Raw genomic sequence first — 23,274 nt, 5'->3', positions numbered from 1 at the left:
TAGTCTCCTTTGTTGCAATAAGACAACCAATCAACTATCAACTAGAAAAGTCCGGAACAGGCTCCTCCTAGAGAGATTTAGTTGTTAGAGTTCGGCAAGGAAGGTTTCACAAAGGAGCTGAGTTTTGAGGGAAATGAGAGGTGACTTGGCAGAGAGATGCGGGAAGATTAAGCCAGATGGGGAAATGTCTGGGAGGTGGATATGTTGAGTTAATCAGAAGCAGGGCACGGGGAGAAAACTGGAGTAAAGTCCTGAAAGAGGAGAGGAGGTTCCTTTGGATGTGGGAGGTGAGAGGGAGCTCGACGGCGCTGCCATCCAGTTTACCTGGGTTGAGAATCCGGCCCTTGTTATGGTCAAACAATGGAGGCGTCCAGCGCCAGCAGCGATCTGCGCTGGGTGCCGGGAGGGTTCCTCATCACCTGAGTAGGATGCTCGGCTGGCTCTGCTGGAACGCGAGGCGCTCTAAAAAAAAACACAACATCACATCATGCAGCCAAGCTTCTCCGCGACACAGCCTAGCTCCCCGATCCCACGGCGCGGCCATTACCGCCTCTCCGCGAACCCGCCTGGAAAGGCTCCAAGGCGCGGCTTCACGGGTTTCTAAAGCTGTTTTGCTCCCCCTTCCCTCAGTTCCAACAACAATGGAGCCCGGCTCGGGAGTCCGGCTCCCGCGGGGCCTCCGCCCGGCCTCGCCCCTGCCGCTGCACCTCCGCCGCCGCGCACCCTGCCGCCATCTGTAACCCCCGCTCCCCGGCACTGCGGGCCCACGCCGGCTCGCTGAGGCCAGAGGCCAGGCTGCCCTCCCCGGGGCCGGCCCGGTGGCCGCCAGGCCGCCCAGCTGCGCGGTAGCTGCTCTGACCTTTCCCACCGATGCCCGGGCACCCGCCCCGGCTCGAGGCCCATCCTAAGTGATAGGTTGTTTTTCTTTTCTTTAATCCACTCATCCTTCTTCCGACCCCGAGCCCACTCCCCGGCCCCCGCCCCCCACCCCCGCCTTGACTCAGAGAAGAAATAAAGAGACTGCAGCTCGGCCGCCCCACAACTCACTCCAAGTGAGGGGTTGAAGCGCCCCAGGCCGCGGACTCCGCGCACCCACCCTCCCTCTCCTCAAGGGACACCTCACAGGTGCGCCTCCAAGCCGCGCGCGCGCGCTCCGCACACCCAGACGCCTCCGGGGGACAGCGCGCGTGCGCACGCACGAGGCCAGCGAGCCCCAGGGGAGCGGGGGCCGCACGCATGCGCGCCGCCCGGCCCTCTCCCCTTCCCCCCTCCCCTGCCCCCGCCCCCGTTGGCCGCCCGGGCGTGCCCTCCCCCCAATCCCAGGCTGGTCCCGGGTACCCCCCAACCCCACCGCCCAGCGCGCGCGCGCTCCCGCTCGCCCGCCTCGCTCCTCCTCCCCCGCGCCCCACCCGGACCCGCGTTACCCCGGGCAACCGCAGTGCGGCCGCACCTGAGCTTTGCGCCTGCGTCCCACCGGCCAGACCCTCCCTTCCCCTCGGTCCGTTCCCCAGCCCCTAACAGCTGCGGGAGGGGGGCGTCGCCCCCTCCCCGGGAAGTGAGTATCGATCGGCCTCCCCCGCCCCTCCCCGCAGACACAGACCCGCCGCCGCGCCGGCGCCTCTGCCGCCCTCCCGGTCAGCGCGGACAGGCCTCGCCGCCCCGGCCCCCACTCCCAGCGTGCACCGCGGCGAGCGCTCGGGTGGGAGCCGGCGAGATGCGCTCGGCGGGCGGTGCCCACTGACCTCCCTCGGCGGCCGGGCCGGGGCAGGGCCGGAGCCGGGAGCCAGCCCCGCCCGCCGCCCCGCCCATGGACCGCCGGCCCCCGCTGCCGCCCGCCCGGAGGACCGCGCCGAGGGGGGGAGCCGCCTGAAGGACCGCGACGGCCGCGCCCGCAGGTGAGGCGGGGCCCGAGGTGTGACCGAGTCCAGCCCCGCTCACCTGGCGGTACCTGCAGTGAGGCTCTGCGGGCGCCGGTGGGGGGGGCGGAGGCATCTGTTGCGGCAGAAACTCATTTAGGTAATTTTTAAAGCCCTCACTGCAGGGGGAGGGGTGCTCCCGACCCACGGGCTGGGGAAGGGTGTCCCCTTGCGGAGACGTCTCGGGGGGAAAAACCAAGAGGTGGAAAGGAGGGCAAAAGTGAGGCGCAGCGACTCCCGCGCCGACTGCCTGCAGGGTCTTCCAGCCCGTTATGGGGAGGGGGATGCCCTTGCCAGGGCTCCAGTCGAGGCTGCAGTCCGTCCCCACCGCGCACCCAAGCCAATCCGAAGGGGGAGGAGAGGACAGCCCAGGGGCCGCTTCTGCCAGCCCCGGGGTGGGATTGTAGGGTGAGGGATCCGCATTGCAGGTGCACCAGGAGCGCCCGAGGGCCTGGCCCTGCTTTGTTTGGGATGCTGTGGGGAGGAGGCCGTCTGAATCCACATCCCCTATTTAAATGCGTTTTACCACCTCGTGGACGTTAGAGACCCTCCCAGATAAGTTGCATTGTCTCCTGTCCTGATAACCCTTTACGTAAGTACTCTATCTTTACAGCCCCTTTCTAAAGCTTTGATGTGGGCTTTAGTTTACCCTAGATAACGATTTGCTTGTGATTCGTGAAACTGAGCATAATGCAAATATGCAGCAGAGCTCCAGGCTCGGCGACAGAGCTGCCGTCTGCTACAGCGAGTTAGTCTAGTTTATCTAACTTACGTTTTCATGCTGACCTGTATTAATTTTAAGCTTTGATGTTGAGCCGTATGATCTATTCCAATTATGCAAATGAAGTGCTCCGAGAGGAAGTATGATCGTGCTCTGTAATTTAGGTTGCAGTAATCGGTCTTATAACAAAATACAAGCCGTCATACGGTAATATATTACACGTTTCCAGAAACCTACCTGTAAGAGTGTTAAAGCTAGAATTGACGTTTTAATACTTTTAAGTTTGACGTTTATTTAAAGAGCATTGTTATTGTTTTATTAAATGGGTTTTGTTTTGTTTTGCACAGTCAAGAATTCTCTTGCATTTTCTTGCTGTTGAATTATAAGGAAAAGAATGCTAACATTTAAAGTGACTTTTACCTCCAAAGACGTTCTGAATTTGTTTCTTTAGGCTAAATGTTCATCTTATGTGAAATATTTTTGGAGAAGGTTTTAAAGCTTATGGTACGTTTATGTGTATATACACATGTGTTTACGTATACATACACACTATTGGAAAACCTTAAAATAGTTTCTATTGTTCCTCTGCATCATGTTATAATTACTCAGTAAATTCAGTTTAGGTATATTTAAAATCTAAAGTACCAGGCAATGATTTGTGTGTATCAGATTTTTACTGTAGCACATGTAAATACAACAGTCTAACAAACAAGTTTCTTGGAAATTAGATATTTTTATTGTTAATTTTTTTTAAAAAAAAATGAATCCTTTTACTTACGACAGAAAATCACTCGTGTGGGCGCTTAACTCTTTCATCTGTCATTCGTTGCATAAATTCATTTTAACATCATCATTACTTGATGGAGTGCATTTGCGGCAATACTGATGTTAACAGTGTCGAGGCTTTTAAGAAATACTTATTTTTATATTATATTTATAATTTTCTTGTATTTCTGGGAAAAAAAGACATGAGCCTTTTTTCTTTTATCTGGAACAGGGTCAGCCATAAGAAGTTCTTAAGATATAGTGGGCACACTATGTTTGTTAACTAAGATTAATTGTAGCTACTGGATTGGGTATCCTTAAAGGGCAGAAACTAGGCGCCTTTATGTGCTTCACACACCAAGGGTGCAATAAATGTTTGACTCAGATTGACGTTCCAGACTAGTTAGGTAGGTGCTAGCTTAGTGACACCAATTTTCACATCGCCAGCTTTGACATTTAAACCTGCAGAAAGGTTGGGTAGGGAAGTGAAGGTGTCCTAATTGTCTTCAAGTATTCAGGGTCTGTCATGCAGCAGAGGGATTTTCTATTTCCCCGAGTTCCAAAGAAGACAAGTAGTACTTATAGGAAGACAGACTTCACTTTGACATAAAAGCACAAGTTGCTTATGATTAGAACCTCCAGTGACAAAAGGGGCTGCTCTTTCCCTGCGGAGTTTCCGGATAAGCTGGTCCCCCGCTGGGCAGGAATGGCTACTAGGAGGTGTCACACCGGCCTGGGAGAGGCCTCGTGAGGGGGGGCACTGAGGGACTCCAGTGGCAACTGGATTGGAGGGCATTGTGGTTCTTTTTTATTTCTTACTCTGGCTTCTGCAGTTGTGGGCATGACAACATCCCAGACACCTACTTCAACCCTAGGAAGACTTCTACTGGGGTAGAGGCCACCCTGATATCAGAGGTGATTCTAGTCCTACTTTGCATTTGTGTGGGGCTTTACAGGTAATAAAGCACCCTCACATTCAGTGTTTTATTTTAAAAGACTCTTCTTAATTACGCTGATTTGTATTTCTTCTTTTGGCTTTTATTTTCTGTAATAAACATTTAATCAAGAAGAAAATTACCCTTTTCTATGAAGGCAAGCAGAGGAGTCTCTTTTTTTAAGCTCTTTTAAAAGCAATGATGTCAGCCATTCTTTTGAGAGTCGGCCTGTGCAGGTGAATAGATTCTTTTCTTAGCTGAAATTATTTTTTGAAAGATACTGATTAAGGGCTGATTCTTGTGCTTGCTGTGCGTTTTAGTTTCTGTTTATTTCATCGCTCAAACATGACTCAAATTTCACGGCAAAAAGTCCATTCGTATCCACTAACAGTAAGTTGCACTGGACTTTTTTCAGTTTGTCTACCTCGTTTTTAAATACATGTTGGCAGGTAAAACACAGCTGAGGAGAAACAGCATTTCAGTGGACCGAACAGATTAGGTGGATTGGAGTTTTGTGTTTGAAGAAGAAAAAGACGTGTCCCATTTGTACTAAGCGAAATCTGGGAATGATAATTTATCAACAATAAGAATGATGCTCTATCTGTTATAACAAAGATTAGGCTATTGACTGTCGATCACAATACATGTACTAAGTGGATCAGTGGGGATAGGACTCTGTCTGTGGCCCAGGAGCAGAGCAGAGCTTCCTGTAAACAGCAGAGAACCCAATAAATGCTGTCTGCACAAGGATTTAAGTGGAACATGATGGTAAGGAGGCCAGTTGAGTTAAACCAGATTCTGACCTCTCCAATTTAGGAAGAAGTTAGAGGGGGGAAAAACAGTTCTGAATTAATATATACGTGTAATTAATTTTTAAAAATAGTTCCTCTCTTTTGTTCTCTAGCAGATGAGTTTGTCCCATGCTTTTGTGGCTCTTATCCACCAGCTGAATTTGGGTGTGATAATTTAAATAAGACAAAGATTTTTAAATTTTGTTTGAACCAGAGGTGCGTCGTTTATTTATACTTTATGCACGAAAGGAAAAGAGAAGAATACCAAGTTCTTCTGGTAAACCAAAAAATAAAATAAGGAAATCTTACAAGTATTCCTTCAGGGAAAAAAAATCACAGATGCTGCTTTAAATATTATGAGCAGAACAGCAAATTATCAAGTAAGGCAACCAGTTAGAAAGTGGCCTTTTTAGAATTGAAAGGTTACATTTTACAGCTCCTCACCATGCTCTCTGAAGGCATCTCACAGATGTCTTAAAAGACTTCTTTGTTAATCAGAAAACAGGAGTTTATGTTTTTATGTGAGTTTCCACTCTGGGGAGCAGACTGAAATGAATACCTTAGTGATTATCCCAGTTTACCACTTTATCAGAAATAACTGTTTGAAGCAAGAAGTCTCTACTCCTCTGGAGCTGTAAGGGAAGAAGTGTTCTCCTCTTTTCAAGATTCTTTCTCCTAGCCAGATTCTCAGGATTGAGCAGTGAAATTCCATCGGCTAGCACAAAAGAAGAAGCCGAGATGCTTAAAGCTTACAATAAAGGAGAGGAAAAAGAAGAACACTTTTAATAAATGGAATTCTAGGCATGTGATACTCTGCTGCTACAATGTTTCTCTTTGTTGCCTCTTTGACAACACTTAATATGTTACATTTAGATAGTATAGGATCCATTATCCCTTGCTCTTGAGATTTCCTTCCCACCCTACTTCTAAATGCACCCTGGACCCCTGTTATTTACCATGTAGGTAAGAGGGTTTATGAGGCATTTTTTAAAATAATTTTTTAAATTAATTAATTAATTATTTAGTCTGCACTGGGTCTTAGTTGCTGGCACGCGAGATCTTTAGTTGTGGCGTGCAGACGTCTTAGTTGCGGCATGCAGGCTTCTTAGTTGCAGCATACAGGATCTAGTTCCCCAAACAGGAATCGAACCTGGGCCTCCTGCATTGGGAGCGCAGAGTCTTACCCACTAGACCACCAGGGAAGTCCCTATGAGGCATTTCTTATGTGACATTGCTCACACATTGCTGCCACGTGTCAATTATAATTCCCAGTATTATTATAGTACTGTTTTTCTTAAAGTTACACATTCCACCGAGAAATGAGCGGCACCATACTCTTAAAGGGCCATCTTTGGTGCAACGTCGGTGTGAAAACATTAGCTCCCCAAGGTACAATTCCATCACTGTCGTGGCTTAATAATCCAGGGACCGCCATATTTTTCTAATGGTTTCTATCTAATTCTTTTAATGATGATCAAGTGTAGGAGGTTAGGTTCCTGCCATACTCCAGACATTGAAGGAGGCTTTCTTTTTGCCCCTGTCTCTCCAACTGTCACAAGTGTCAACTCAGGTAAAGGGCACTGGTATTATTTTTCCCTCAGTGGCTGTGGCACTTGGGAGCAGATCCAGTTTTTAGAAATACGTCTTGCACATTGACAAGAAAGATGAAGAAAGGCTTTGTTGTTTTTTAATTTTCTGTTCCCATAGATAAGTACATAGCAGAGGTTATTAGGTAGGGCCTATTCTTTCCAAGGAGGGGTCAATCCTTGTCTTTGAGAGTGAGTCATCTTTATCTTTTGGTTAAGTCCTGGTGACCAGACAAGAAATCCTGGTGGAACAGAGCAGCAGCTTTCAGCCACTGAGATACTTGCTCACAGACATGCCCTATTGTACCGGGTCAGGGGAGGCGGGGACATAGTCTTTGATGACAGAGAGAAAGGCTGTGTCATCCTTCTCAGCCTCTGCATTGTGTGATGGGTTTCAAGTGAGGAATTAGTTCCCATCAAGAAAGTGCTGGATACCGCAAAAAAAAAAGAAAGTGCTGGAGTCAGTCTTTGACAGAAACAGTGTTCTCAATATAGTAAGGCTGTGGTATTAGGACCTGGTTCAGAGATGAGCAAAGCCCAACTTTATTGTTTGAGGGCAAAGGCAGGGTTTTGGGGGGAAGACAAAATAAAAATCTGAGTTGGAACAAATATGGCCAGAGGTGAGACCTTGGAGACAGTTAGGAGGTGTTCCCGTGTCTCGTCCACAGCTGTAGGGTGGAACTCAGAGCAGTTTAGGATGATCATTGACTGGAAAGGTGCATTGACTTCTCCCCGCCAGCAGGCTGCGGGTGGAGTAGAGCGCCTTCCCACGTAGGCTCGGGGGCCACCAGGACTGGACCTCCCTGGGCAGCTTATCAGCACAAGTCTGAAACTCAAGTGGGAAGCACATTACCCATCTCTGAGTCTTAGAGGAAAACCGAGTGAAGGTAGAAGTTGTTGAGCAGTTGAGGCCAGTGTCTCCCTACCAGGGATGCTGTGAGTCTTTGGTACGTTAGTGTTAGTCGCCCACAGAACTGTAAATCCCTGCGGGAAGGTTGACATGACAGCGCAGACTGCTGAACCCTAAAGTGAACCCCGTCACTCGGCTTCTTGCACCTGTGCATGCAATGCGTCGACACCCTCTATCAGTGCTGCCCAGTGATAGAGCACAGCTGCATCCAGCACATCAACAGTCTGCCTTTAGAAGTCTCATAAGCCTACTCAGCCTTTTAGATGAAGGTCCCAGTTTTTTGTTTGTTAAAGCTCTCGTGTTCACAATCTATAGGTAGGGCGTCTGGCTGCTTCCGTCCAGTTTTTGCATAATCCTGCCAGGTTATTTTTCACAATTTCGTCTTGACATTTAACCACCTCTTCTGATTCTGAATGATACAGCAAATGTGTAGGGCCTTACAGCTTTATTTACAATCTGACCTGTAAATTGTGGACTCCAATTATAAGAAGACACATTTAATGTGCCAAATCCAGAAATAAAATATTTCAGGAGTCTTTTTGATGGTCATTTGTCAGCCTTGGTACATAGGTATCTTCTACATCTGGCGAGATTACTAAATGGTCACATGGAAATCATCGCCCTGTTTGAATAAGACAAATTTGAATATATTTACAAATGCCACCCCCCCCCAAAGGGGATAGCTAAGCTGCTCTCTTTGTCTACATGCCCCCCTGATGTGAGCCTGACAAATAGTGTAGCTCATACAATGCTGTTGAACTCCACTGGGGAAATTGGAGCATACCACTCCTGTCGAATTATCCCTAGCATCCCCTTACATGTGCATGTACACGGCCATGGGCACAGGAACAAGATGAGGAAATTAAATCCTTTGGAGCTACTGAGGTGCTGTCTGGGGAATGCCAAAATGTCTGGTTACAAGGACTCCCTGCCAGCCTCCAAACGACCTTATACCATGGAGGACCTGATCTGGGACAAGTGCAGCATGGATAAGAGCTGCCAGAAGGGACCGGTCAGCCTGAAAAGGATGCCTGGTCAAAGACAGCCTGCACCATGTTATTCACCAAAGGGAGAATGTTTCTAAAATGGCCCCAACGTAGGGTAACACGAGGACCATTAGAAACGCGAATTCCTCCCCAAGTGAGGCGCCCTCGCTATTTTCACAGTTGACCACAGTCAGAACGAGGGTCAGAAAAAGAGTAAGAAGGAAAAGCAGCATTACATGTTGCACTGGGGGCAATATGTCTTGCCTTTGGACGTACCCTACAGAGGCAAGACAAATACAGATCCTTCTTTGTTGACAACAGTTTGCATCCAAGAGAATAATTTTCTTTTCTGTGAGCTACTAGTCTTTTCTCCTCAATTGTACACAAGTTTTTACTGATTTACTTAAATATACCTCGATTCACACATACATAACATGGTTCCAAACAGTATATATCAATGACAGTATATTATTTAGAGATTTTAAATTGTGGTTTTAAAATGTTATCAGACATATCAGATGCCCATTATATATCGATTGATTTTACCTTGTTAATTTGGGCTTCAAGAATAAGTGTTCAAAAATACCTAGCACATGACTCACAGGGATTGTGAGGTGATAAGGTGTGTTTTTTCCTATTTGAATTTTAATCTCTTTACAAGTCTTTAGGTAAATATAAATTATTAACTACCTCACTCTCAGTCCAAAGAGAATTAGGGATTTTAGAAAATAACATATAATTTACACTAACTAATGCAGTTGTTGATACTAAAAATTTTTCAGAGAAGTATGGCATCTTAAAACATTACTCAGCTAATGCAGGTCGTTTCATAGGCTAACGCAGTGTAATATTGTCTGAGATTTGTAAAAAGCAAATGATGAAGGTACCAGTTTCTTACGATGTAACTCGTTTTAGTTGTATGCTCATGTTTAGGGTTACCCACTCTTAAACAGTGGTCGGTAAGGAATTTAGGAAGTTCAGTTTAATGTAGCCTTTTGGCAGAAATCCCACTGCTTGGTATGAACTGATATGTGTAGGATCGTCTGTCCCTCCCCTGTCAGGTCTGTGGCGGCCGGGTTCGCATCTGTTTTATTCGTTGCCATCTCCCAGATGACCTCAGAGGCGCCTTGCTCAGAGGGGCTCAGGGAAAGGTGTTTTCTTCAGTGAAAGAGTGAACTGTGATCCTTTATATCCCCCAGCAGAGGGAAACAGAACCTTCATTTACATCCCCAAAGTCACTAAACAATATACGAAAGGATTTGCCCCAAGAGTATTTTAATAATTTAATTCTTCATGTGTCTTCCATGTTCTACTGGAATACCTTCTTTCTTGTTCTCAGTACAGAAGCTTTTTAAAGAAGATAAATAGCTTTTCAGTTTGCACCTGTATCTTGTTTCCAAACTGGGATTCTATAACCTGAGTGACTGTTTTGACTCTGGAAGTGGCCTTTTCCAAGCATGGGATTCTATAACCTGAGTGTTTTGACTCTGGAAGTGGCCTTTTCCAAGCAGAAAACCAGTTTTCAAATTGGCAGCCCAACACATTTCTTTAACTTCTCCAATATATTTCTGCAAATTACAAAGTTTAAATGATGGCCCTTTTTCATAAACAGGGTTTCCTGGGTGGCCGTGGAGCCTGTACTTTCATTTCTCCCAGCCTGGAAATCTTTTCTTAAAGTGTCAGTACCTGTAAAATATTAAGAGTTTTGGTATGATTTCATAAATTTCTTAGGAGTCTTTAGAAGCCTCTTAAGATTTATGCAAGTATTTAGCGGTCCTCTTAAAAACAGGAATTCCTTTGCATTCAAGAAATGTTAAAGCCTTGACACATCATCATTTCCTAGAGATTCCCTGATGGTTTAGATCAGAGCACTCCTGCTGAAAGCGTATATTGGGTCAACTTCGATATATACATTTAATGTCTGCAGAAATATGCAGCTTTATAACCGTAAATCTGGAGTCCCTATTTGGGGGTTGCAGAATTCTCTTACATTCACCCTCTCCATTTCTCAGTTCACTTAAGCATTCACAGAGGAAAAGCAACATCTCATACCATCCGATAACAGGAGGAAAATGATTATATTCTTAGGCACGTTTTACCCGCAACCCCTTTCTTCTGAGCCAAAGAAAGGAGATTCACGTACCCTGACCCAGGACAGTGAGGCCGGTAAAGCGGTGCCTTTCTGCACACCTGCCTCACCAAGAGTTGAAGACGTGGAGAAGAAACCCTCTCCAGCAGGCAACCTGGTAGCCTCTCACTGATGGTTGCCTTTCCTCCAAGGTCAGGAGCCCTCTGTTATAGGAAGTCAGGCCCTCTGTTATAGGAAGGAGGCTGCACGTGGCTGGGACCTGTCCCTCCTGAGCACTCCGTCACCCGCGGTTTACTAGCAATCCCGGAAACCCAAGGAGAGCAGAGTAAACCTCGTCAGAAGGCACAAAAGGCCTGCCTCAGATTAGGTTGACTCTAACGCAGTGCTGAGACACGGGGCAGGACCATTCTGCATTGTGAGGCCCTCCTGTGCGTCGTAGGCTGTTTTGCAGCACCCTTGACCTCTACCCACCAGGTGCCAGATGTGCCCCTTCCCCAGCTGTGACAACCCATAGTGTCTCCAGACCTCCAGTCTGCCCGGGGGCGCCACTGCCTAACTCGGTCAGACCCGCACATGGGGTTCACCAGCGGGATGCTCCCCCTCAAATTCTGACTGCCTACACTTGTCTCAAGTCATAAAATTACACACCAACTCCATGTATTCTCTGGACCAATATAACCAACTGTGTCTTGCAGCAGCTGTAAAACAGTGACTGTGTGGATTCTCTGAGGAACACGAGAATCTTCCGTGGAGGGTATTCCAAGCAGGTCAGTCAGATTGCGGAAGCAGGCCAGCTCCTCAGCAAGACCCGATGGGCGTTACCTTTGCCCCTCTTTGCTGGATTATATTTATCTCAGCAAGGAGCCCCTGTCCTCTCTCTCTCCTCCCCATGCTGGTAGCTGTCCGGGTTGTCACACCAGTTGTTGATCTGAACGGGCAGACTCAAACTCCATCTGAATAAAGAATGTGTTAGTGTCTGCACTTAATTCAGCCTTCTGTATGAAGAGCAAAAGCCCCTCCTCTAACTAACCAGGAAGCCCTAAAATTTCTAGAGCAGGGAGGCTCAAGCAGGAGGGGATATGGGGATATATGTGTACGTATAGCTGATTCACTTTGTTATACAGCAGAAACTAACACAACACTGTAAAGCAATTATACTCCAATAAAGATATAAGAAAAAAGGGGGGATTAAAGGTGTTTTAATAATAAAAGATTTTTTTTTTAATTTAAAAATTAAAAAATTCTGTATCTTCAAAACAGAGATATCTCTTTAAATTATATTACTACGATGATAAATTATCAAGTAAGGCAACCAATTAGAAAAGCAAACTTTTAGAAATTGAGTCACATTTTAAATGAGTCAGAAATAATCTCTGGGGGCTTCCCTGGTGGCGCAGTGGTTGAGAGTCCGCCTGCCGATGCAGGGGACATGGGTTCGTGCCCCGGTCTGGGAAGATCCCACATGCCGCGGAGCAGCTGGGCCCGTGAGCCATGGCCGCTGAGCCTGCGTGTCCGGGGCCTGTGCTCCGCAAAGGGAGAGGCCACAACAGTGAGAGGCCCGTGTACCGCAAAAAAAAAAAAAAAAGAATCTCTGAAGTCGAAATGTCTTAAAATACTCGTTTGGTAATAAAACAGAAGTATGTATCTTTACACACATTTCCACACTGAATAGCAGAGTAAGCTTGTGGTTCTTTACCAGAACTATAGCTTCTTAACCCAGAATAGTGTCTGCTTCTCTGCAGCTTTAGGAGCGAAGAAACATTCTCTCTTATTCTGAGATGTTTTCTTCACAAGCATCAAGAGTAAGCGCTGGCATTCTCCCGGTTAGCACTGAGCAAAGAAGAGTAGAGACTGGAGAGGCTTAAGACTCAAAATGTGGGGGAAGGAGCGGAAAAGAGCGGAAGAGGAGTTTTAACAAGTAGAATACGGGGCAAAGGATGTTTTAACAAGTAGAATACGGGGCAAAGGATGTTCTGGCTCTGCAAGGCATGCATGCCTTTCATCTCCACCTGGGGAGAACAGTGGCGTTCATGGCTAAGGGCATGGCCCTGGAGTCAGCCTGGTTTGGGACGAAGCCGCACCCAGCCACTTGCTAGCTGTGACTTAAAGGAAGTCCTTTAACCCTTTCAGCTTGTTTGCTAATGTGTGAGATAGGAGGAGGACGTCTAGCCGTCAGAGTGCTTCTACCATGCGTAGCTTGGTGCTCCCGGATAGGTGAGCCCTCAGTACAAGGCAGTTCTGTTGTTTACTATGTTTATGCTGATTTCCTGGAGCTTCAGGCTGTGTTGCTGCTGCACTTCCCTTCCCTTCCCTTCCCTTCCCTTCCCTTCACCCTGCATCATCCCCACCAGACTCAATTCCCTCTGGTAGAGCTTTGGCTGTAATGGGTAAAAGCTCAACTTTTCCCATTTCCTCTCTCTTCCATCTCAACTATTCTGAGCGGCTTTTAATAAGCAACTCAAATCCAGTTCTCGCTTTTCTATCTGATTTTATTTTCCACCACTCCCCAGAATGTTCTTTCCATGTCAGACAGTGTAATGGTCTCACTGTGACTTCCAAAACTTCATTCTCACTTACCTCCTCCTGTGTAAACCCTGCCCATCCTTAAGGACCAGCTCCAGTCCCAGCCTCTTCAGACCATCTTGGTCACTGCAGTCCTTAGCCACTCGACGTTTTTCAGGCACCTCCACGTGCCCAGCAATGTGTAAGGTACCAGGAACACTAAAATGACTGGGGCATGGTCCGCACCTGCCGGGGATTCACAAAGCCTCATATGAGAGGCAGGCAGGTAATTGAGAAAGAGCTTCAGGTGCTGTGATGGGTTACCCTTGCCCTAGCTCCTTACTGAGCATCCTCAGCAGGATTTAATTATACTTTGTTTTCTTTGTACTTTGGTGGCTGAGTCTTACATCCCCAATAAGCTCTAGGCATAGGACTGAGTCACAGCTAGCACTTTGGAACATATGCTGGCTTGACCTTTAACCTCGAGGTGCATACGTAAAAGGAAGCTTGGTTGTTTGGCCTGTTGCAATGCGCCTCGTAAACTCCAAGACATAAATTAAAAAACAAAATCACTGATGCTGTTAAGCTCCTGGCCATCACCATAACCTCTTGGCGACTCGAGTGGTTTCTAGGCTTGTAGAACTCATGGAACGGTGCGTTTTTTAATTGGGAGGTTCTAACATGAAAATAAAGACTTGTCCTTTGAACTGAATAAAGTTAGCTTTATGGAAAAGTCTCTGCATTGTCCTCTTTTTTCTCTCTCTGTCACTGACCAGGAAAAGCATCATCAGAGCTCGGCATGCGCATTTCCTGAATTTCTGAGTTTCTGCCACCACCGAAAATTGAGAAAGCGCAAAGCCAGCCCAGTTCATGCTGGCAGAGCCACCTCTTGGGTTTGGTGCTGTGCCCATGTCAGCGCCAGGAACCCACACAGTCGGCCCCTAACAGGAATAACTGTCCAGGTGTATAAGCTGCACCCAGTGAGATCCCGTGTGTCACAGGCTCTGCAGAATGTCCTGAATAGGCGCACACTTTCCCTCCCACTGACATTAAACTGTATCTCATTTTTACATGGCTTGATAGTTTTCTGGCCTTTTTATTTGCGAGCTTCCCAAAGGCATGCATGAACTAGCTCTCCTTCCTCCTCTGCCTTATTCCCATGCCAGTCAGAGAAGTATTTCCAAGTCCTCTCATGTCACTAATACAACGTACACTACCTAATTGCAGGGGGTGTCAGACCAGAGACTGGGTGAGATTACCACTAATTCTCAACTAGAGAGGACGCTTTCTTAAAGGGCCACCTCAGATTACTAGAGGGAGGCCTTCCCTGGGTGCTGGTATTATAGCAGGGAACAGACAGAAAGCCCTTCTTCTCATGGAGCTTACATTCTAGTCCTGTAAGAAAGAGCAACAAATGACCTCATTTTAGGTAGTGATAAATGCTATACAGACGCAGGATGGGATGGGATGATGATAATGACAGAATAAAGTCCAGTTGAAGTGTTCTTGCGGTGCAGAGAGCAGCCACGGCGGGCTCCACAGTGGTGTAGCTGCGAGCCAGGGAGCGCTTGGGGATGGCTGTCCGTGTTGGAGCACCGACAGCAGCCAGTACGTAGTTCTAGGCACAGCTGTAAACGCTTTAAATCTGCGCCGCCCAATATGGCCGCCCCTAGCCACGTGGGACAACGTAAATTTGAATTAAGTCAAATCAAAGTAAATAAAAAGAAAATTTCCTTTTCTCATACACACCAGCTACATACCAGGGGCTCAGTGTGTCATGAGCTTCACTGGACAGCAGAGAAGAGAATATTTCTATCACTGCAGGAAGTTCTATTGGATAGCGCCTCCTTATTTTTTATTTTTATTTTTTTGCCACGTGGGATGTGGGATCTTAGTTCCCTGACCAGGGATCAGACCTGTATCCCCTGCATTGTAAGCACGGAGTCTTAACCACTGGACCGCCGGGGAAGTCCCGGATAGCACCTCTTTAGATCAACTCATTTAATCTTCACAACAACCCCGATAAAGTAGGTACTATTTTCCCATTTGGCAGTTTTCCCATTTGGGCAGTTATACATAACTCGCCCAAAGGTGCATCGTTAATAAGTGGCAGGGCTAGGAATCAAACTGCAGCACCCTGGCTCCGGATCCAGAGCCCGGGGCTTCATCCCTACCTGCTGCATCGCTCTGGCTCATCCTTGAGGACAGCTCATCTCTGCAGCTTGCTTCCAGCTGGACTGCAGCCGATGGAGATAGTTACCCCTTGGTAAAGTCTTGTCACTGGAATGCTTTAAGATTCAGCTAAGAGAAATTCTGAGCCAAGGGTTAGATCTTTCCTAATAAAAGTGTAGACCTACGTTAGCACAATTTCTCCCTCCTTAAAAAGAAATGGGAAGAGGGAGCTACAAAGCACCAGGAGGATACCCAGTTTGTGTGTGATCTCCATAAGGCTCTTCTGAGCTCTCTATGCCTCAGTACATAAGGTTGGGAAGATAGCAAGTACCTGTCTCAGAGCTGTTGGATTTGATGAGAAGGCACGGACAGCACTCAGCGCAGTACCGACCGAGCACATGGTACGCTAGGTAAGTGGCAACTCTTGTCACTGTCAGCATCGTCACTACTGCTGCATTCTGTAGCGGCCACACCGGGACAGAACGTTCCACAGGGTACAGAGAGCACCCAGAACTGACACCTTCTCCCAGAGCTGGTTCCAAACTCCACACGTCTGGAGGCAGAGGAGGTGCCAGCCTTTGGAAACAGATTTGCATGTGGCTCATGTACCTCATGTACACTTAGGCAAAGGTCTTACTCCTCTGAGCCTTAGTTCCGTAAAAAATGGGTATCGTATACATACAGCTGATTCACTTTGTGATACAGCAGAAATTAACACACCATTGTAAAGCAATTATACTCCAATAAAGATGTTTTTAAAGTATGGGTATCGTACCTCTCTTGTGTGATTGTTTCAAGAATTAGGTGGTTACCTATGAGCCTGGCACAGACACTTGGTAAATAATAGCCGTAATGTCGAATGTGAATGATTTTCAGCTTTTCACAATTAAAAAAAATGCCTTTGAGTATGGTCTAAGTGCCTTAGACCAACCCAGAGGCTGTGTCAGGGTAGAGTGGGGGAGACGGAACAGGTCTATCTGTCACCAACACCATCTCCATCAGCAAGCTCACTTTAAACTGCGGTGGTCACACCCTAGAAAGGCAGGGTAAAGCCAGCGGAAAAGCATCTTGGCATAGATGTTTCGCTGAGATGGAAGCTGCTTCACACCCTCCCACACAACCAGCAAGAAACCGTGTGATCTGAGGTGACCATCCTGCCCATTATGAAAAATGGGAGGAGAAACAAATTCCACTGGCTCCCAACGACCTGACAGACACCACCAGAACTGGATCAACTGGAAGAAGCTGAAACACCCAGCCTCAGGATTTTGGACTTCAAATGGAAAATCTGGGCACTCTAAACCAAAATTGCCAAGTTCCAAAAATACGGATACATCGTATGCTTATTATTAAAAGTATCTAAATTAAAGTGGGCCCCGAAAGAGTTTCATGATTATAATTAATCCCATTGTGGGAGTATGAGGTCAAATACGAGAGGAAAACAAAACAAAGGCTGTCATACAAATGGAAAACGCGACAGAAGTGCAAAAGAAAAATAGTGTCAAGGACAGGAAGAGTGAGAAAATACTGAATTGCATCCCCTTCTTTGAAAATTCCAAATGAATATAAAATGCCGTGATGGTTTTCTTTCCCCAATTTCTTCTGCTGTCCTCCCACAGCTGACAGGTAATCTGTGAAAGACAACTGCCCTCCCTCTTATTTTACCTCTATTTGTTTTTAGTTATTTCTACTGGCTAATGTACGAATGGCTCGTTTATCTAATATGATCCAAATTTGGCTGCAAAGACAAACCCTAAATTACCTGCACAGCACCTGCATACCTTGCCTCATTCTCACTCTTGTCAGCTTCATCTGGATCTCAGTATTGCTTGTTTGTTTTAAATGCCAGACCCTGTTAATAGAGCAGTATTCTGTGGGGGAGGTTTTCTCCTCCCCTGGAACTCCATGCGTGACTTACTAAAGAAGTGGAGTATAGGATTCTGGGAATTCTCCTGGCCCCTGACACAATAAAAGAATCATTGTGAGTAGAGAGAACTTTATGGGAGTCACCCTAAATGTCATCAGTAAACGTGCCTCATTTATCCTACACGGCACAGGAAGCTCACAGAAAGGAAACTTTTAAAGATGTGGATAATGTATGTCGGGACTGTCAGAGCGGTAGATGGGCAACCGAGAGGCCAAGCATCCTTAGGCGGACATGCTGCAGCCATCAAAAACGTTCTAGGAAGCGAAGATCCAGGTAAATGCCTTTTTAAAAGAATAGGTTTGTCGTCTTCTAAAAATATTTGTACTCCAGCTGTTATTCCATAGGGAAAAAAGTCCCATAAAAATATTTTATCCCTGAACACCGGAGGGTATGTAATTACTAAAACTGAATGCTTGGCCCTGGTTCCTTTAGTTGCTGAATTGACTACCGTTGGACTGTTTTAATGATTTCAAAGCTCTCTACTATCCTTCTTCTGTCAACCTGTCTGAAATAACTCGTGTGGGTCCCTTTTGTAGAAGGGCAAGTCGGGAGGTGTCTTGTTTTTGCTTGACTGCCTAGCCAAATTGTAATGCTGTCCAAGATGACACGGCTGGAACCGGGCAGAGTCCTTTCTAGAATAGCACGAGGATAAAGTCTCTTTTCTCTGTCAGTGATCATCTTAGATGCTTAGTGAGAGTTTAGCTAAATATGTTCTATTAGTACTAATGAAACAACCGACTAGTTTACTTTAGTATAAGTAATAAAGGAAAAGTATGGCTAAATTAAAGTGTATAGAGCTTTGGTTAACAATACCTTTCTTTCCAGGAACTTCTCTGGCAGTGATTTAAGACTCCATGCTCCCAATGCAGGGGACAGGGGTTCGATCCCTGGCCCTGGCTGGGGAACTAAGATCCAGCATGCTGCACGGTGCGGCCAATAATAATAATAATAATAATACCTTTCCTTCTTTTTGGGGCCTAATTAGTCAGGCGCCCAAAGTGGATAAAAGAAGCCCCTATCAGTTAAATCAACTGAGATGGTTCATCCGTTTGGCAAACCATAGAGAGAGAGATTTTTAAAGCAAGTGCACACCTCTCAGCCTCGGAAATACAGTTTAGGGTAGTGATTGTCGAGCGCTAAGACTTGAGAAGTAGCTCCTATTTCGTCAGTGTAAGAGGACAGTTTGGCATTTGGGTCACCATACCTTTTCGTCATCAACCAGCAGACAATTAAAATCTGCAGTAATCACAGTCAGCTGTAGAAATGGAAACACTAATCAGATATGACCTGCTAATTCTCCTTTCCATTTAAAGGCAGATGTCACTCGGTAGAGCTATTTGTGTGGGAAGTCTTGAGATTTTATATGTCCCTAAATTACTGGCTCAGGCTCATCTTGGTAAAGGACAAGGTTGTCAGGAGCTCACAAATGGCATCTCTCTTTAGTTGCAAATGTTTCCTGCCCTCGCTTCTGAAATGAGGCGATTTGGGTGATCCCGGGCCGGGGGCGGGGGGCAGGGGGCAGGCCAGTCAGCTGGAGGCTGCCCAGGAAGGGCAGGAGGGGGATGCAGGGAGAGCAGGAAGGGCCAAGTGGCGCCACCACAGACCCGCCGGCCACCTGGCCACCCCCTGCCCTAGAAGCAACTTCCCTGAAACAGGAAGTGCTGAGCCGACTGTGTGATGACATGATGCCCGGGATGGCAGCCCCTCACAGCCAGGAGATGGGGTGCTGGTGCGCCTGCCTCCTGGGGTGGGGTCTGCCACAGGGCATGAGCACTCTGGCCATGAAGTCGCCCGGTTTCCTGGGAGGCCCTGGGCACTCCCAGAAGGCACTGTGTGATTTCAGACCGTGGGAGTGCGTGTGTTTCTCTGCCTGGCCACGGCCCACTCGGAGGCACTTTTAGACAACCTGAAACACAGACTTGCTTTCTTCCTGAGACGTTTACACACAGAGGGACCGAGCCTCTACCAGTGTACAGACACGTGACATGGTTTTTAAATAGAAGTCAAATAGAAACTCTTAAAGTATGAGATAATCAGACTGTAGAGAAACACGGTTCATAAATCCATCACGCACGCCTCCAGTGACTGCAGCCTTCCCAGACAACCACATATCGCGTTTCCCTGTCTAATTGCTGATGCCTCTAATCACATCTATTACAACTTTAATGTTAGGCTGTACATTCTTTCAGAAGGAAATGGCTGTCAGTGTCTAAAGAATTGTGATGAGCCTTGTATTTTATGACGGATAATGTCAGAGAATTACAGGAATGTACAATGCATGGGGGTGGGGAGGTGCTCGAGGGCTCGTCATGATCATTTTCTGCCTATCTCGGAGACGCTAAACTGTTGCTTTTATAAAAATTGCCTTCCCGTTAATTCTCCTTGGTTCTGGTAAAGCATCCCAAGGCTACCCTGGAACAACATCACTAAAACATATGATACCACTTTGCTAGTGGATAGTTAGTGGTCATGTTTTGTAAGAGAAACTGCTTTATAGTTTTTTCTGGCTATAAAGTAATATATTTTCATCATTAAAGAAGCTTTAGGTAGTACCAAAATAGAATTTTTTTAAAGTAAAAATCACCCACAATCCACCATCTAGAGATAAATGCTTTTCATGTTTCATTGTGTATACTTCTAGAATTTTCTCTACTTGTATCTACAGAAACATGATTATACAGCTTTTAATATACTCTTTTGACTTAACCTATTATAGATGTATTTCATTGTCAATAAATATAGATCCACATTATCATTTTTAATGATATCATAGTTGAGATGTGCCACGCTAACTCCTCACTGGCAGACATTCAGATTACTCTGTGAGGTGGTTATCTTGCAAAAGATGCTTTTCTTCTTTTGGCTTCTACTGGCGTTCTCCTCTTTTAGGTTTTAGAGACCAACTATTAAAAGGTGATGTGCACTGCCCACCCAGACAGAGAACAGGACCCCAGAAAGCATCTCCATCTGAAGTTCCCACATTTGGACGAGTGCAAATTTAGTTCAGTTACCACTTTATCGCAGCAGACCAGACACATGCTAAGTGTTTTATCTAAGATAGCTCATTTCATCCCCCCAGTCACTGTGTCTTGTAGGTACTGTTATTGTTCCTCATGTTATGGGAGAAGAAGGTGAGGGCACAGAGAGGCTGCAGCTCGAACGTGGCTGAGTCCGAACCGGAGCCCAGGATCCTGACTCCTGTGCTAAGCTCTTGACCCGCCTATTGTATTAGTTTTAAAAATATCCCAATTGCTTAAGAATGAGTAATAAACAAGATTTTTTGTCACTTCAAAAATAATTGCATCTTTTGCTTTCAGCGTTTTTTTACTTCCACGTTTTAATGGTGTTCATTCTTTTTACCAGAATGTTTTTGGAGTGATTGTAGAGCGCTTACGCTTCCTTGAAATGCTGTCCTTTTTCTTAGGGTCCTAACTCTTTGGGATTCTCAAATAACTTACCAGCTGAACTTCTTAAATACGCGTGCAAGTAGAAATAACAGGGTCGTGCAACTTAAAACACTTTCTTTGTCCAGGATTGTTGTGAATTCAGAATAACATCAGGCTTCATTTTTCAGAGATGGTTAAGTTTCCTTTCCTACAAGCAGGTATTTTAGATTGAGAGTTGATGGCCTAATTAGCCGTCCACCTTTTTTTAGCTTCTTGTAGAGTACTATAGATTGATTCAACGTAGGAAGTAGGTTTTACTGTCCCTTAGGGTGCCTGATTCTGCCTGACTCTCTTTATTCGCTTCCCTGAATGGCTCCTCTCCAGTGAAAATGGAAAAGGCCAGCAGAAAATGCTTGTGTTTGCTTTTATGTTGCCCTCTTTGGACGTAACTGGAATCCTTTGCTAGCTCATTTCCACACTTAGATGATGTTCAGGAAATACTCTAGTGTGGGGATAAGTAAACAATATTTATATATTGATCAATATTTACATAAAATAATATAGGTAACAATTATTGAGCACTTACTACATGCCAGACACCATAAGTGATTGCATTTAGCACGTAACCCTTTAAGTTAGATATTACGATGGTTTAGGTGACAAGATAGGGTTCAGATTTAACCCCAAACACTCTAGCACCTCAAGACCTCGGCCATTCTGCTCTTTTATCCCGTTGTGCTAAGCAGATCTTTTCTGGGCCACAGGTTCTTGATCTTGAAATAATGAGGTGTTGGAATAGTTGATTTTGAAGGTCTCTGCCACCCTCAACATTTCCTGAGTCCACGAATCCACTTAGGACACCACCTCCCTGCTGGGAACCATCTCGTCTCCTCTTACATTTAATCACTACACTTGCCTTTGTCCTCTGGCCAACCTTCATTTACTCCGTGACAGTGCTTCAGCCAGAGGACACCAGAGCCACACAGACAGTTCCCACAAAACAGCCACAGAGGTCCTTGCGCGCAAGACGCTTGCCGGGCCCCAGGCCCTGCCGAGCACGCGCAGAGGCAGTGGGACGCCAGTCATTCTGACGGTTCACGGCATGAGAACCAGATGTGAATGGGTTATAACTTATTCATGACTAGGATCTAAAATAGCTTGTTATAACTAATTCACAGCACCACGTGAGTACTGGGTGTACTATTTTTTTTTCAGATTCTAAAATTATTACCCTATTTCCACAAGCTTTGTGTTGAGAGAATAGATAAGTCTACTTTTGATTGCCCAGGAACAAAGAAGTGTCCCATTTTTAAATGGTGAGACCTTTTCCTATCAAAGATATTCCATTTCTTTTAGCCTAAGAAATGTGGTCCAGGGATACTTTAAAACATTGTTTCTGGCGTATGAAGAAATTACAGGATGAGGTCATGTTCAAACCAGTGCTGCTGCAGTGCTTTTTGGTTAATGCCACGTAATTCTTGTTGAGATCTCCAGTCGGTACCATCGGGGAGCCGTATAAAAGTAACTGAAGCCCGTACGTAATTCAGGAGTTCAGACACGAAGGAAGAATGGGGGCTCATTAGGCGGGGGGAGGTGGGGGGCGGGAGGTGGTATGCCAAGAGCAGTGCGGATTGCGGGAACCAGTGTGCAGAGGCCCCGTGCTGGGGCTGCGGCAGACGCCAGGGGTGAGAGGGCAGCAGTGTAGGTGGTATGGGGTGAGGCCGGGGCAGGGGTGGGCAGCTGAGCAGGCAGGGCCACTGGGAACGTGGGGCTTGACCCCAAGAGCACCAGAGGGACGAGGCAGCGGGAACTAAGATCCCGCATGCGCATGGCGTGGCCAAAAAAAAAAAAAAGCAAGACTTGTTGGTGAGTCTTTCTGCCGAACTGGGTGGTCGGCAGGGCCTTCCTGGTCGCTGACTGTCCCAGCTGGAGCGTAGGGAGGGTGGGTCCCACCTCCTTGAGCGGTGCAGCTCCAGGCTCGCCCCGTGCTGCGCTGGGGGACGCTGCAGCCCTTCCCGCCAAGAGCCTGCTGCAGTGGACTGCGCACATCCCCCCAGCTTCAGAGCGCTGGAGACCGTGTGCATGCTCTGTGGAGAGCATCTGGACTCCTGCCTGAAGGTGACGTCCACCCCCGCCCTCCAGATTCTCACCCACAGGGTCTGAGGGCTAGGAGCAGCCTCAGGGCTCAGCAGCAGCATCTCCTGATTTACGTTTTCACTTGTGGGTAGGACGTTCCTGTTTTTCCTTGGGTGTTTGTGAGAACAAACGACGTAAGGGGTGGGGAAGCACTTTGTGCTCGCGCAAGCGGAGATGGTCCATAAATAAGATCACGATGTCATCAATTATACATTAATGCCCCCAAAGGGAGGAAAGGACATTACTTTGAATTGGGTTGAGAACTGGACGTGAGCTACTGACAGGCAATTTGTCCTCATGCGGATACAGAGCAGACCCAGTGAGGTCGGGGTCCTCACGTCTCTCTGAGAACCGTCATTAAAAGCACGTTGTCACCACGAGGTGATGTTAGTATCCCTGCCCGCTCCGGGAAGCCGTCTCGGCCAGGTGCCGACCTCTATAGAACTTGGCCC

General features: G+C 46.6%; 2 protein-coding genes across 15 annotated transcripts in view; one reads left to right on the top strand and one right to left on the bottom strand.

Moving 5' to 3' along the window:
• Nucleotides 1-1,733, bottom strand: part of ZNF664 (zinc finger protein 664) — a 36,112-nt gene extending 34,379 nt beyond the window's left edge. For 8 of the 12 annotated variants that reach the window (XM_032602478.1, XM_032602488.1, XM_032602481.1 and 5 more), the window contains exons 1-2: nucleotides 1,048-1,167; nucleotides 325-462 (exon numbers count right to left, since the gene is read on the bottom strand). The gene's annotated coding sequence lies outside the window, so the exon portion shown is untranslated. Of the gene's footprint in view, nucleotides 1-324; nucleotides 463-1,047; nucleotides 1,216-1,600 lie in introns of those variants that run through there. The other 4 variants (XM_032602479.1, XM_032602480.1, XR_004345352.1 and 1 more) reach the window with 3 other exon arrangements.
• CCDC92 (coiled-coil domain containing 92) overlaps nucleotides 1,475-23,274 on the top strand; it is a 30,263-nt gene continuing 8,463 nt past the window's right edge. The window contains exon 1 of one of the 3 annotated variants that reach the window (XM_032602475.1): nucleotides 1,475-1,555. The gene's annotated coding sequence lies outside the window, so the exon portion shown is untranslated. Of the gene's footprint in view, nucleotides 1,556-1,680; nucleotides 2,017-23,274 lie in introns of those variants that run through there. The other 2 variants (XM_032602473.1, XM_032602474.1) reach the window with 2 other exon arrangements.

This window comes from Phocoena sinus, chromosome 14 (genome assembly GCF_008692025.1).
Source record: "Phocoena sinus isolate mPhoSin1 chromosome 14, mPhoSin1.pri, whole genome shotgun sequence".
Classification (NCBI taxonomy): Eukaryota; Metazoa; Chordata; class Mammalia; order Artiodactyla; family Phocoenidae; genus Phocoena; species Phocoena sinus.
Note: the sequence above shows the minus strand (reverse complement) of the source record. Positions and strands in the feature narration are given on the sequence as shown.